This window comes from Asparagus officinalis, chromosome 6 (assembly GCF_001876935.1).
Source record: "Asparagus officinalis chromosome 6, Aspof.V1, whole genome shotgun sequence".
Classification (NCBI taxonomy): domain Eukaryota; kingdom Viridiplantae; phylum Streptophyta; class Magnoliopsida; order Asparagales; family Asparagaceae; genus Asparagus; species Asparagus officinalis.
Genome location: NC_033799.1, coordinates 52,172,551 through 52,187,360, shown reverse-complemented (window position 1 = coordinate 52,187,360; position 14,810 = coordinate 52,172,551).

The window sequence follows — 14,810 nt, the reverse complement described above, 5'->3', positions numbered from 1 at the left end:
CTGGCAATCAGATCTGGTCCAGAGCTTCGTTGATCCGCGAGGAGATTTAGAAGCTGAAGCACTTATCTCGACGAAGCGAGATAATTGCTCTTCTTAAAATTACCACAACGGGCCCAAACCGAGACACCCTAGGGTGTCTCGGATCAAGTGGAGACACCCTAGGGTGTCTCCAAGTTAGATTTGGGCCTTAAGATTGTTTTAACCGCTCCGCAACCCCTCAAACCTATAAATATAAACCTTAGGCCTCATTTTTCGAGATCTGGAATTTTGGAGAATTAGCGAAGCCCTGCCGGACTGAAGAGTGATCGAGCACTTCAACACAAGAGAGTTCTTCGTCAGATCTACATTACCCGCATCCAATCCTTAGTATTATCCCGTTGTGGTAATTCTAAGAAGAGCAATTATCTCGCTTCGTCGAGATAAGCGCTTCAGTTTCTAGATCTCCTCACGGATCGACGAAGCTCTGGACCAGATCTGATTGCCAGGTAGTCCACGGATATCAACATCCCCGTCACAGGCTAAAGACCCACGCAAGCAAGAGACGACGAACGGATCTTGTGTTATTTTCAAGAAAGTTGTAATCTTTTATTCTTTTGTTATTTGAATTCATTTGTAACGTTTGAAGTTTAATAAAATTAATGACTAAGGCAACTTTCGACGAAAACAAACTGGCGACCACAGTGGGAGGTTTGAGATGATCTTACCTTTTACAGGCTTGATCGTTCAATTTGAAAGTGGACCTCTCGTTCATGGAAGGAATCGAGAGGGGACTTTGGTTGTTGTCCTAACTATAGGAAGGTTTGACCATCTAGACAGTGAGAGTGGGAGTACAAATTATAGTGGGGGTTTAGTGTTTATCACCTTGTTCGTAATTATCGGGTTATCCCTAAGAAAATTACATATAGCGTTCTTCTGGGAACTTCCCATTACATGAATCATCCACCCCCAGCTTCTTTCTTAGAATTGGGTCTGACTTTGTACTCCGTTACATGTCCGGGTTATCCTTAAGAATAATAGCGTAACATTCTCCAGGAACTTCCCATCAACGGTAGGAAACAGTTTAGACTCATATACCTATTAGAGTATCAGGGAGCAGTTTAACCTCATATACCGATTGGAGGATTGAGAAGCAGTTTATACTCGTATACTCTTCGGAGTATTGCCGTTCTTATTTGGCTTATCCTAACGTTATGACGCCGGCTTCAACCAAGGTTTGGATGCTATTCTTTAAAGTAACGCAAGCCTTGGTGGGATGAAGGATCCTCCTGTGGTACGCACAGTACTTCGGATCTGTAGTATTGTCAGCTGGTGGGATGAAGGATCCTCCTGTGGTACGCACAGTACTTCGGATCTGTAGTATTGTCAGCTTCCTCCTAATTTGTGATGGGCGGTAGCTTGATCTTGTTGTTTTCAAGAAGGGTCTCAAAGATGGCTGGAACGTCTTCGTCCTTGAATGAGTACTCTTTTTGGAGCCTCGGATCCAAACTATTCTGCTGTCTTCGGGACTGTTGTTGCGACGTCTGATTAACGTCAACAACTGTTGTAGGTGCCCTCCCTTCATTATGGGAAACGAGACCCGTATTCAGAGGGTTAGTCATCGGTTGGCATCTTTCAACCTTCCTCCTTCTAAGGAATCGTTCGGCCTGCTCTCCGCGCGCCTTCAACTATCTCCAGGCTCTACTCTCATAACGTCCAAGATGTTAATGGACAAGTTGTTATGACAGGTTTGCAAGACGAATTCCTCCGTGACGGGATCCTTGCAGTTTATTGCCTGATTGCGGAAGCGTTTGATGATGGTATCCACCGACTCTCCGTCTTTTTGTTTCTCATCGAAGAGTGTCCTGATCGACACTTCGACGTCATCATCGAAGAAATGAGTGAGGAACATGCTTTCTAGGTCCTCCCAGCTGTTGATGCTTCCGGGCTTGAGGTGGCGGTACCAATCGAAGGCGGGCCCACGAAGGGTGCCAACAAATGACCGGACCATCAGAGGCTCGTTGCCAGAGATCACTCCCAAATAGGACTTGAAATAGATCAGGTGCTGAGTGGGGGAACCCTTCCCGTCGAATGGTGTGAAGTTGATCAGGTTGAACTTTGCCGGATACGGAATCGATTCCCATTCTCTTGGGTAAGGACACGGAATGCCGGTCTTCTTTACCTCTTGAGCAGACATCAGGGCATCAATTTTGCTCTCGAGATCCTTCATCTTTTTGTCCTCATCTATATCCTGTTTTGGATAATTCCTGAAAGAAATAATGGGGCCACCCCCAGTATTGTCATCTTTGGTGGGACCACCCCCAGTATTATTATCCTTAGTGGGACCACCCCCAGCGTTGTGTTCATCCACATCTGAATCGCTATCTGCTTGGTTAGCAGTGTTGCAACGGCTGGATTCACCTAGCTGATTTGACAAAGTTCGGATTTGTTGGTCGTGCATTTGTCTCATCTCCTGCATAGCCATTTCCATTTCGATTTTGAATGCTTCTTTCTGCTTGGCTAGAGCATCCTCAATGATTTTGGCTATTTGCTCGGTGTTGACCATGAACACTTCCCGAGCTTGTCCTATGCTAGACGTTGTATCGTCAGAGGCGATTGCGGAATAAGAATCCGAGAGTTCGTCATCGGAATGTATTCCTTCATGGACACCCTGGTAATCATTATGTCCAACGGTTTCTAGCTGAAGCTGAGATATTTGTTGGGTTATTCCTGAACCGACTCTTCTTCCTGGAGAGAAATTAGGATTGGAACCACTTGAAACAATCAGAGATTTTCCCTTATTGACCATGTTGATGGTAACTTCTAGGAATTCATCATCTCGAGCAACCGATCCTCTTTGGTGGAAACGCCTTGATTTGGGCTTCGTCGTTCCATCGAAGATCCTCTCGAATACCGAGATCCTCTGCGGAGCGGTCTTGGGGCAGCTACACGCTGATAATATTGCCCTGATAATTTTGGTACACGGACAGTGAGAGTCCGCTTCCCGGGTACTTCTCTTTCGAGATTTATTCGTACCCCCAGCCTGATAGTACAACTCATCGATGTTGTAGTCAGAGCAACCTATCGGCTGTTTACATGAATTCTCAAGTATAACGCGTTCGTCTGTCTGAAGCGTTTTCCTCTGAGTAAACATTGCCTTGTTGGCATCTACAGGAGTCACACTTTTGGAATCACACCTTGTGAGGGTGAAACCTTAACGGGCTCTTGGTTTTTTGCACGTACCTCCAAGCGGGCTATTGTAGAAATTAATTTGTTAGGAGGTCGTGTACGACCCCCAATCTGGATGTTTGCTCGAAGCTCCTTTAACAGTCCCAAGCATTCTTTAATAGGTGCTTTGCCTCGATCCTCGGGTAGAGCACCGACGCAATCCTTCAATGGGACTCTAGATTTGGGGAGATCCACGCTGTCATAGGGCTTCGCCAGAGGTGAGAGAGCAATAGGAACGAGATCTGGAGTTAACAAAGGCCTGAGAGTAGCCTCGGATGCTTTTGCCTTAGGCGCTAATTTGGCCTTTGGCATCCAACCTTGCTTAGATCTTGGTGGCTTTTTGACCACCTTTCCTTTCTGTAACTCCTGTGCATTCCGTATAAGGATCCTCGTCTGCGCTAGCAGTGCGCGGCGCTTGTGGATACGCTCCTCAAGAATTGAACGGGTTCGTTTGACACGAACCCATTCGTTAGTAGGTGATTGGGAGGAGGTTCCCAAAGCTTGTTGCTGGAATACTTTGCGTCTTCTGCGTCTCAGATCCGCATCATAGCATATCCCGTTAACAGGCTCCAAAGCCTTGGCAAATTGACGCGCGAGATGTTGACGGCGCCTTTGACGAGCCCTCTTCGTCAACACTGGTGCACATTCAACGGGCAACTCCTTGACTTTCGAGGAGTTGTCACGAACGTTGGATCTGGTTTCTTTGGAAGCCGGCGGATCGTTGCGAAGTGTAACTACGACAGCGACGGCGGAGAGATCGTCTTCTTGGGTCTTCAGATCTAAAGACCAGCGGATCTTCCTGGAGGAGGAGGCTTTCCTGCACCTGCAAGGAGAGGCAGATCTAGAGGAGGAAGAGGAGGAGACGTACTCCTCGAATTTTTGCTGGTCGAATTCGTATTCGACCTTGTTCGCGGGAAAAACCGTTGCTTTCTTCATTAATGATTCCATTGTACACTCTTGTAATAGTCTATCGATTACAAAGATCCGGTCTTTTTATAAGATCCGGTTACAACGAAAATCAAATTGAAAAGAAATGAAAATTACAACTTTGTTTCCTTGTTTGTCGAACGAATCGCGAGCTCCTGTTTTGCGGTCGCTCGCTTTGTGGGTTCTTTGCCTGCGCCGGGGTTGTTTGCCGTGGACCACCGCGCGATCTAGATCCGGTCGGATCTACGCAGTACAACGGGTATTATTTCACCAAGGAAATAATAGCCGGGGAGGATTGTTTCACCAAGGAAACAATCGTCCAAGTCTCGGGATCTAAGACCAAGCTTAGATCCGGAGTGTAGCAACGTAGATCTGAGATCCGATCCTCTCGAACACCTGCCTTATTTGACGTTGATGATCGCCGAGCACCAGATCTGGATGAGCAAGTCCTTGATGTCCCAAAGTTGAGATCTTTTTTAGATCTGAGTCTCCAATCCTGCAGGGCTTCGCCTCCTCCAAAATGCTTGGGCCGAGCCACCTGAAGTTGGCTCGGCTTCGGCCGAGCCCCTCTAGGTGGTGGTTTTGGTGTTTTCCGCCTTTGGTTCTGTCCGTGATTCGGTTGATCCAGACTCTGATTTGATTCCTGATTTGGCAGTAAGTCGGATTCCTGATTTGGCAGTAAATCCACTTCTGAGTTCGAGTCCGAAACCGATCTTGATTCGATCGTGATTCGTTCGAGTCCGTTCTCGGTTGGATGACTCGTTGACTCTTCGAACACTTGGCTTGATCCCGCACGCGAATGGATGTATTCCGTTGCTTGCGTGCGATTCGTCGATCTCGTCGCCTCGTTGGTTTGTCGGTTCGTGCCGAGCTGAGCTAAGGGACCTATAAGCAATTTTATATGCCTACAGATACCCCCTCCAAAGTATTTCAGTCTCGTTCTTTTATAGAAGAGTCTGGAATACTTTGGATATGATTGTCCCCACCTTCAGTCGGTGTAACGGGACCTTGGAATGGCTTCTGTTCTTGATTCCTTCAATTCTCCAGGCTATTCGGTGCTTTGTCGAAAGTCTGTAAGAGTTACGGTGCTGCATTTATTGTCTGACCGTTTGTCGGAAATTTGAACTTGAAGTCAATTCCTGGTTTTCTGATTTCTAGCTCGTGCTTGTTGGTTGAACACAGAACTGACCCTCGAATGTCGGCGTTGAGTCTTTATTTGTGACGCGTTGTCCGACGCAGTGTTGTTGAGTTATCCTTAAGAATGAAAATATTCTCCAGGAACTTCTCAACCAACAATAGGGAATAGTTTATACTCGTATACCTTATTGGAGTATTAAGAAGCAGTTTAACCTCATGCACTGTTGGAGGATTGAGGAGCAGTTTATACTCATATACTCTTCGGAGTGTTAGTTCTTTCATTGCAACGCATTGATAGGCGTTGACCTAGGGTTACGCGTTGTCCGGCGTTGACCTAGGGTTGACTGGCGTTGACCTAGGGTTACGCGTTGACCGGCGTTAACCCTAGGGTTTCGAATGTCGTTGGATGCTCCGGTCACGAGACCAACTAATGAAGCTGATGCGTCAGTGACTCTCGTATTTATAGGATTTTTGGCAAACCCTCAGCCATCAACGGGTTTGATAAGCCTTTATCGACTACCGTTTGAGTCGGGCTAGCATGCGGATTGTTTAAGTCCGTTCCGCATGTGACGTTACGCTAAAAGAGTTAACCCTTTTAGTGCTACGATATTGAATACGTAGACTTTTAGTGCTATGATATTGAATACGTAGACTTCGTCTTTCTCACGGGAATAGACTACCCGGCGACGCGTGTTAGGCGTTGACTTTGGGGTTTTTGGCTAACCTCCAGCCTTTCAACGGATTTGATTAGCCTTTACCGACTACCGTTTGAGTCGGGCTAGCATGCGGATTGTCTAAATCCGTTCCGCATGTAACGTTGTGCTAAGAGAGTGAATTCTCTGAGACTTTATGCTATGATGTTGAATACATAGGCTTCGCCATTGTTACGGGAATAGGCTACCCGGCAACGTGTATTAGACGTTGACTTATCCCTACTTAGGCTTCGGGATGAGATACCCCAGAATCGAACTCTGGTGTCTTTTTCAATCGGTAAAAGACTAAACCGGCGACGCGTGTTAGGCGTCGGCATATCCTTTCTTAGGATTCAGGATGAAATTCCCCATGCGTGTAAGGCATGGATTTCGGTGTTATTAATAACAACCTGCCACAATGTTGAATATGCGGACGGGTATTCTTTTTAACGGTTAAGAACTAACCGGCAGCGCGGGTTAAGCGCAGACTTATCCTTGCTTAGGTTTCAGGATAGAATACCCCAGAATCGAACTCTGGTGTCTTTTTCAATCGGTAAAAGACTAAACCGGCGACGCGTGTTAGGCGTCGGCATATCCTTTCTTAGGATTCAGGATGAAATTCCCCATGCGTGTAAGGCATGGATTTTGGTGTTATTAATAACAACCTGCCACAATGTGAATATGTGAATGGGTGTTCTTTTTAACGGTTAAGAACTAACCGGCAGCGCGGGTTAAGCGCAGACTTATCCTTGCTTAGGTTTCAGGATAGAATACCCCAGAATCGAACTCTGGTGTCTTTTTCTACGGAAAAAGACTAAACCGGCAGCGCGTGTTAGGCGCAGACTTATCCCTGCTTAGGATTCGGGATAAACTTCCTAGGATGAATCCTGAATTCTTCGAAAAGGATTGGTATGGGGAAGGAAGAATTTTATATTCTATTCCCCGAACAAAGAAGGAAAGGAGACTCGAGGTGGGATCTCCACCCCCAGAATCCGGAAAGGTGAAACTAAGAGTGGGATCTCCACTCCGAGAATCAAAAAGATTCGGATAACCCTAACTGTCGGAAGGTTTGATTATCGAACTAAAGATGAATTTCTCGTTTATCGAGAATGAATCGTGGTTTTGGTCCTAACTGTAGGAAGGTTTGACCAAGTGGGAGGTTTGAGGTGACCCTAACTGTAGGAAGGTTTGATCACTCGATTTGAAAGTGGACCTCTCGTTCATTGGAGGAATCGAGAGGGGTTTTTGGTTTTGGTCCTAACTGTAGAAAGGTTTGACCGAATGGAAGGTTTAAGACGATCCTAACTGTAGGAAGGTTTGATCGCTTGATTTGTGGACCTCTCGTTCATTGGGAGAATCGAGAGGGGATTTTGACTGTGGTCCTAACTGTAAGAAGGTTTGACCAAGTGGGTGTTTTGAGACAATCCTAACTGTAGGAAGGTTTGATCGCTCAATTTGTGGACCTCTCGTTCATTGGGGGAATCGAGAGGGGATTTTGACTGTGGTCCTAACTGTAAGAAGGTTTGACCAAGTGGGTGTTTTGAGACAATCCTAACTGTAGGAAGGTTTGATCGCTCAATTTGTGGACCTCTCGTTCATTGGGGGAATCGAGAGGGGATTTTGACTGTGGTCCTAACTGTAAGAAGGTTTGACCAAGTGGGTGTTTTGAGACAATCCTAACTGTAGGAAGGTTTGATCGCTCAATTTGTGGACCTCTCGTTCATTGGGGGAATCGAGAGGGGATTTTGACTGTGGTCCTAACTGTAAGAAGGTTTGACCAAGTGGGTACTTTACGTCCAGACTCTAACAGAGAGAGTGTTGAGTGCATAGACATGGTGAGAATGGGAGTTCTTATTCATTACATTGCTGTGGTTTTGGGAACTTCCCATTACATAAATCGTCCACCCCCAGTTTCCTCTGCGGAACTGGTTCGGACATTATTATCAGTTAACTAACCGGGTTATCCTTAAGAATATTAGCTTAATATTCTCCAGGAACTTCCCGTCAAAAGTGGGGAAACAGTTTAGACTCATATACCTATTGGAGTATCAGGGAGTAGTTTAACCTCTTATACCGGTCGGAGGATTGAGAAACAGTTTATACTCGTATACTCTTTGGAGTTTTGAGAAGCAGTTTATACTCTTATACTTATCGGAGTCTGCCATTCTCAATTGGCTTACCTCAGCGTTATGACGCCAGCTTCAACCAAGGTCTGAATGCTATTCTTGAGAGCAAAGCAATCCTTGGTGGGATGAACGACCCTCCTGTGGTATGCACAGTACTTTGGGTCCGTAGTGTTGTCAGCTTCCTCCTGATTTGTGATAGGCGGTAGCTTGATCTTGTTACCTTCAAGGAGGGATTCGAAGATGGCTGGAACGTCTTCGTCCTTGAAGGAATACTCTCTTTGGAGTCTCGGACCCGAAGTCTTTTGCTGCCTTCGGGATTGCTGTTGTGACGCTTGATTAGCACCACCAGTAGCTGCAGGTGTTTTGCCCTTACCACGAGAGGCGAAATTTGAGTCCAGCGGATTAACCGTCGGTTGGTTCCTCTCGGCCTTCTTCCTTCTAAGGAATCGCTCAGCCTGCTCCCCTCGGACCTTCAGATCCTTCCAAGTGTCAGACGGTGCTGTTCCCATTGCTTCCAACACGTCCAACGCAAGGTTGTTGTGGCAAGTTTGGAGGATGAATTCCTCTGTGATCGGGTCCCGGCAATTCATCGCCTTGTTCCGGAACCTTTTGACGAAGGTGTCGACTAACTCCCCGTCCTTCTGCTTCTCATCGAGCAATGATCCGATAGATATCTCGGTGTCGTCGTCGAAGAAGTTGGCCAGGAACTTGGTCTCCATGTCATCCCAGCTGTTCACGTTTCCTGGCTTGAGGCGGCGGTACCAATCGAAGGCGGCTCCGCGAAGAGTGCCAACGAATGACCGCACCATCAGAGGCTCATTGCCGGAGATAATACCCAAGTGCGATTTGAAATAAATCAAATGCTGAGTGGGGGAACCCTTCCCATCGAACGGCGTGAAGTTGATTAAACTGAACTTCGCCGGATAGGGGATCGATTCCCATTCTCGTGGGTATGGACAGGGAATGCCTGTTTTCTTCGTCTCTTGAGCGGAGATCAATGTGTTGATTTTGCTCTCGAGATCTTTGATCTTCAAGTCTTCACTTGTATCCTCGTTGGCATCCTCGTTACCACCCCCTGCATTGACGGGAGGGTTATTGGCATTGTGAGCTCCATCCCTATCCGTGTGCTCTTCTTCCTGAACAACCTGATTACGGTGACTTGGTTCACCTTGTTGGTTCCTGAACGCCTGGATTTGTTGCTCATGCATCTCTCTCATAGTCTGCATGGCCATCTCCATCTCGAATTTGAAACTTTCTTTCTGCTTAGCCAAAGCGTCTTCAAGCATCTTGGCCATTTCTTCCGCGCTTATCATAAATGACTCGCGGGGTTGTCCTTCGCTGGACACTGTATTGTCCGATGCGACAGCAGAGCAGGAATCCGATTCTTCATCTTCCGAAGGCAATCTTGTCCGAACCCTACCATAAGTTCCTCGTGCGATGGCTCCGGACTGCAGACGGGTTACACGCCGGGACGCTTCCAGAAACGATTTGAGATCAATCTGTGTCGATGTCTCTTTGCTGGTCATGTTGGCGGTGACCCTCGGAAATTCTCCGTCTTTAACCACCGTTCTTCTTTGCCGGAAACGCCTATACCTTGGTTTTGGCGTTTCGGTGCCGAGCCTTTCGAACACTGAAATTCTCTCGGGGACTACCTTGATGCAGTTGCATTGAGACAGTACCGCCCGAATGAGCTTTGAACAAGGGCACTGAGTTTCCTGTTCTCGGGGACTCCTCTTTCTGGTTCTGTTCGTACCCCCAGCACGATAGTACAACTCGTCATTTTGACAGTCGGAGTAACCTATCGTGTGTGGGCACGACTTCTCAGGTATAACATTATCACTATCAGATGATAATGTTTCCATCTGAGGGCGAATTGCCTTCCTTGGACTTTCAAGAGTCACGCGCCTTGAGACATGCCTTTTTGGGCGTGAATTCTCAGCGGGCTCTTGGACCTCAATGCGCAAATTAGCGCGCGCAGTTGCCTTGAGCTCCTTGTCATGTTGGAGGTAGCGGTGACCCCCAGCGTGTTGATTCGTTCGGGGTTTTCTTAGTGGGCCCAAACGTTCTTGGATCGGAGCTTTGCTTCGCTCATTTGTTCGCTGGAAAATTCGTTGTCTTTCTTTGTTATTGATTCCATTGTCATCTTGAGTTACAACTTTTTGAGTTACAAAAGATCCGGTCTTTTTATAAGATCCGGTTACAACGAAAATCAAATTGAAAAGAAATGAAAATTACAACTTTGTTTCCTTGTTTGTCGAACGAATCACGAGCTCCTGTTTTGCGGTCGCTCGCTTTGTGGGTTCTTTGCCTGCGCCGGGGTTGTTTGCCGTGGACCACCGCGAGATCTAGATCCGGTCGGATCTACGCAGTACGACGGGTATTATTTCACCAAGGAAATAATAGCCGGGGAGGATTGTTTCACCAAGGAAACAATCGTCCAAGTCTCGGGATCTAAGACCAAGCTTAGATCCGGAGTATGCCTGCGTAGATCTGAGATCTGATCCTCTCGAACACCTGCCTTATTTGACGTTGATGATCGCCGAGCACCAGATCTGAAGGAGTGAGTCCCCGAAGTCCCAAAGTTTTAATCTTTTTTAAGTTCCGAGTCTCCAATCCAGCAGGGCTTCGCCTCTCTCCAAAATTTCCAACCCTCAAAATGAACCAAGGCCTAGCCTATTTATAGGCACTCAGATCTGTGCCTAGGCACAGATCTGGGCCGGCCACCTCAGGGTGGCTCGGCTCTGGGCCGAGCCACCTTGAGGTGGCTCGGCTTGGGCCGAGCCACCTGAAGTTGGCTCGGGCTTCGGCCGAGCCCCTCTAGGTGGTGGTTTTGGTGTTTTCCGCCTTTGGTTCTGTCCGTGATTTGATTAACTTAGTCTTTGATTTGGTTGATCTGATTTGGCAGTAAATCCGGATCCCGATTAGGCAGTAAATCCGCTTCTGAGTTGGAGTCCGAAACCGATCTTGATTCGATCGTCATTCGTCCGAGTATGCCTTTGGTTGGATGACTCGTTGACTCTTCGAACACTTGGCTTGATCCCGCACGTGTATGGATGCATTCCATCGCTTGATGCGATTCGTCGATCTTGTCGCCTCGTTGGTTCGTCGGTTTGTGCCGAGCTGAGTTAAGGGACCTATAAGCAATTTTATATGCCTACAGACCTCTTCGAGCACCGGGATCTTGATCATCGGCTACGGCACGACAGCTCCAGCAGCGAAGCTGTTGGCTCTCACTGTGGTCGCCAGTTTGTTTTCGTCAAAAGTTGCCTTTGTCATTGATTTCATTAAACTTCAAACGTTACAAATGAATTCAAATAACAAAAGAATAAAAGATTACAACTTTCTTGAAAATAACACAAGATCCGTTCGTCGTCTCTTGCTTGCGTGGGTCTTTAGCCTGTGACGGGGATGTTGATATCCGTGGACTACCTAGCAATCAGATCTGGTCCAGAGCTTCGTTGATCCGCGAGGAGATCTAGAAGCTGAAGCACTTATCTCGACGAAGCGAGATAATTGCTCTTCTTAGAATTAGCACAACGGGATAATACTAAGGATTAGATGCGGGTGATGTAGATCTGACGAAGAACTCTCTTGTGTTGAAGTGCTCGATCACTCTTCAGTCTGGCAGGGCTTCGCCAATTCTCCAAAATTCCAAATCTAAAAAAATAAGGCTCCAGGGGCTGTATTTACCACAACGAATAAATTCCGGAGTCTCAGTCAGTAAATTCCGGAGTCTCAGTCAGTAAATTCCAGGGGCTGTATTTACCTTAGGGTAAATTCCGGAGTCTTAGTCAGTCGGGGATGTTGACACCCTTGGGTGTCTCGGCCATGGCCGAGACACCTTAGGGTGTCTCGGTCGTGCCGAGACACCTTAGGGTGTCTCGGTCGTGCCGAGACACCTCGGGTGTCCCAGTTCAGCCTGAGACGTTCTGTTATGCCTGTTTGTTCGTTTTCGCCGTAACTTCTTCATCCGAACTCGGATTTGAACGATTCAAAGTGCGTTGGAAATCCTGCGAGGAGATCTACAAGATCCAATGATTGGATCATTATGAAGTCAACTGGGACACGAGGGGCGTTGCGCCTTTTGTAAGCAACGCGGGGCTCCCGATCAATTTGTATCCTCGTTATTCTGAAACTCCGTTGCTTCACATAGTTTGCTGATTCACTTCAAGCGTTCGTCGACGTCAATCAAGCTTCTGTGACTTGGATAGTGACGTTCATCGTCTTCTCTTAGCTTTGAGCTATTCGTGGAGACCTATAGGTAATTTTCAACGCCTACAACAATCAGAAGGGGGTTGAGACTTATGCGGATGTGCTAGAGGCAGCTTGGAAAGAAGAACAGCTGATTAGGATCATGAACTCAGTGAAGAGAGGGGCAAACAAGCGTCCTGCAAGACAGACCTTTGGAGGTAACCAGTAGAAGCCTCAGATAGGAGGAGCACCAGCCAAGCGCCAGCAGACAGGGACTTTGAGACCAGCTCCGCAACCAACCAACATGATTTATCATTATTGCAGCAAGCCGGGACAATTGGTGAAGGACTGCCGGAGAGCTAACGGGTTGTGCTTAGCATGCAGGGTGGCGGTTCATCAGCTCACTACTTGTCCTAGTAGAGGAGTCTCAGGAGGATATTCAGGTGGAGCGATAGTACTAGCAGGCCAGACTAAGCAGGATGGACCACAGTTGATGTAAAACCCCGATAATTTTTAAATGATATATTAATATGAGATTAATTATGATATATGGATATTTAGTATGATAAATATCATTTAATGGTATATGAGTATAATACCATATGTTTTGAGTATGAACGAGTTCATACATGAGAGAGAAAAGAGTCAAAACATGCACAATGGCCAAACTCATGAAAAACTAGAAATGCCTAGTCCGGTTGACCGCCACAGTCGACCGCAAAACCTACAGAGAATTTTTTCTCCTGTTTTGAGTTGGTTTCGGATTTCTAAACCCATATTCGTTTTCACTGATATATATATGAGTTTTTTCACATTTTTCTCAGTTTTTCTCAGTTTTCCTAAGAACCCTAATAGCCACCAAATCCCCCCAAACCCTAGTTTGATTTCTTGGAGAAGATTGGAGGCTTTTGAGCGGGATTTTTTCTTGGTTTTTTGCTTTTGGATTGGAGATCTCTTTCAACCTTACTTCTAAAACATTTTTAGACAATCTCAGGTGAGTATTATCTCTGCTAATCCTCCTCTCAGTTTTCAAAATGTTTTTAAAGAGATTTGAACATGTTTTGTAGAGCCTAAATGACTAGATTATGAATAAAAGACAACTCGTTTGTATTATATGTATAAAAATTAGGCCTTTTCATGCTAAAATGGTTGAGAACGAATTTTACAGATGTATTTTAGATCTGAAGATGATTTTAAAACATGGTTAATCTAAAGAAGGAAGTTTGATTCATCATTTTGAGCTTTTTTGCATGTTTTAGGGTTTTGAATATAAATATAATGCATAAAATCATGGTTATATATATTGATTTTGTTTCCAGATATTTCTATCTGCTGTAACACGTTTGTATGCAAGATTCATGAAGTTTTTACCATGTTTGAATCACAAAAATACGACGTGAACACGACACACACAAAAATCTGGAAAAAACTGGATTTTGGGCTCACGATCGACCGCCACGGTCGACCGCGTGTAGGGCAGAGACTTGGGTAGTCTCTGGAGCCCGTCATGGTCGACCGTCATGGTCGACCACTAGTCTGATGTTGGCATGTGTATGGTTTTGGTTTGATTTCGGTTTGTCGAGCGTTTCTCTCGACCTTGTGATGATTAACTACAATGTTAAAACTTGTTAAACACCTGGGATGATGGTGAACTTCAGATGTGGACTCGCACACCGAGATATGTGCACTTAGGCTTGGTTTGGTTAAATTAACACACTTTTGTTACAAGTTAAAATTTATAAATACACACGACTAGTATTTGATCTTTCACGTATCTGGAAATAGGAAGATAAAACTTATTACCGCAGAACGATTGAGTAAGAGTATTACAATAGTATCGTTATTACATGTATCCGAAATAGGGAGATAATAAATCCTATTACCACAGATCGATTGAGTAAGAGCATTACAAGAGTATCGCTATAGCATAAGATGATACACACATAGATATTTGATCAGTTATAAGTTTTACTTCCATGATAGATTACCTGCGAGTAGGGTATTTCCTTTGAGATTTTGGCACATCCGTTATGAAAGGCAGTTATATTCGTTTTGGTTTGGTTGACATCCTCTTATATTAGAGTAGGCTACTCGGATGTAATTCGAGATGATGTATTTATTCTTTATGTTGGAGATTTAAGTATGTTTCCTTGACTATTTATTTTTCATAGAGAGCTATATGAATAATTTGATATATGTAAGTACTGACTCTATTTTCTTATATATTCCTACCCGTTCCCCTGGGGAGAGGTAGTGATGATCTCACTAGCGCTTTGACGCTCGTTGTTTCCCCTCTTTTAGGCAGCGAGTCTGACGCACGGAGAGTCGTAGGTTGATGGGACTTCTTAGTTGTCTAATTAGCTACTTATTATACTTTGTAGTTATCGCAGAACTCCATATGTAGTTGATTATTTTCAGACTCTAGATTGGTATTTTAGTTTAGAGTTGAGAGCTTTTGTGAGACTTTGTTTATTTGACTCATTATATTTGAGATCCAGTTTATACTCAGAGATATTTCTATTTTATTTCAGTT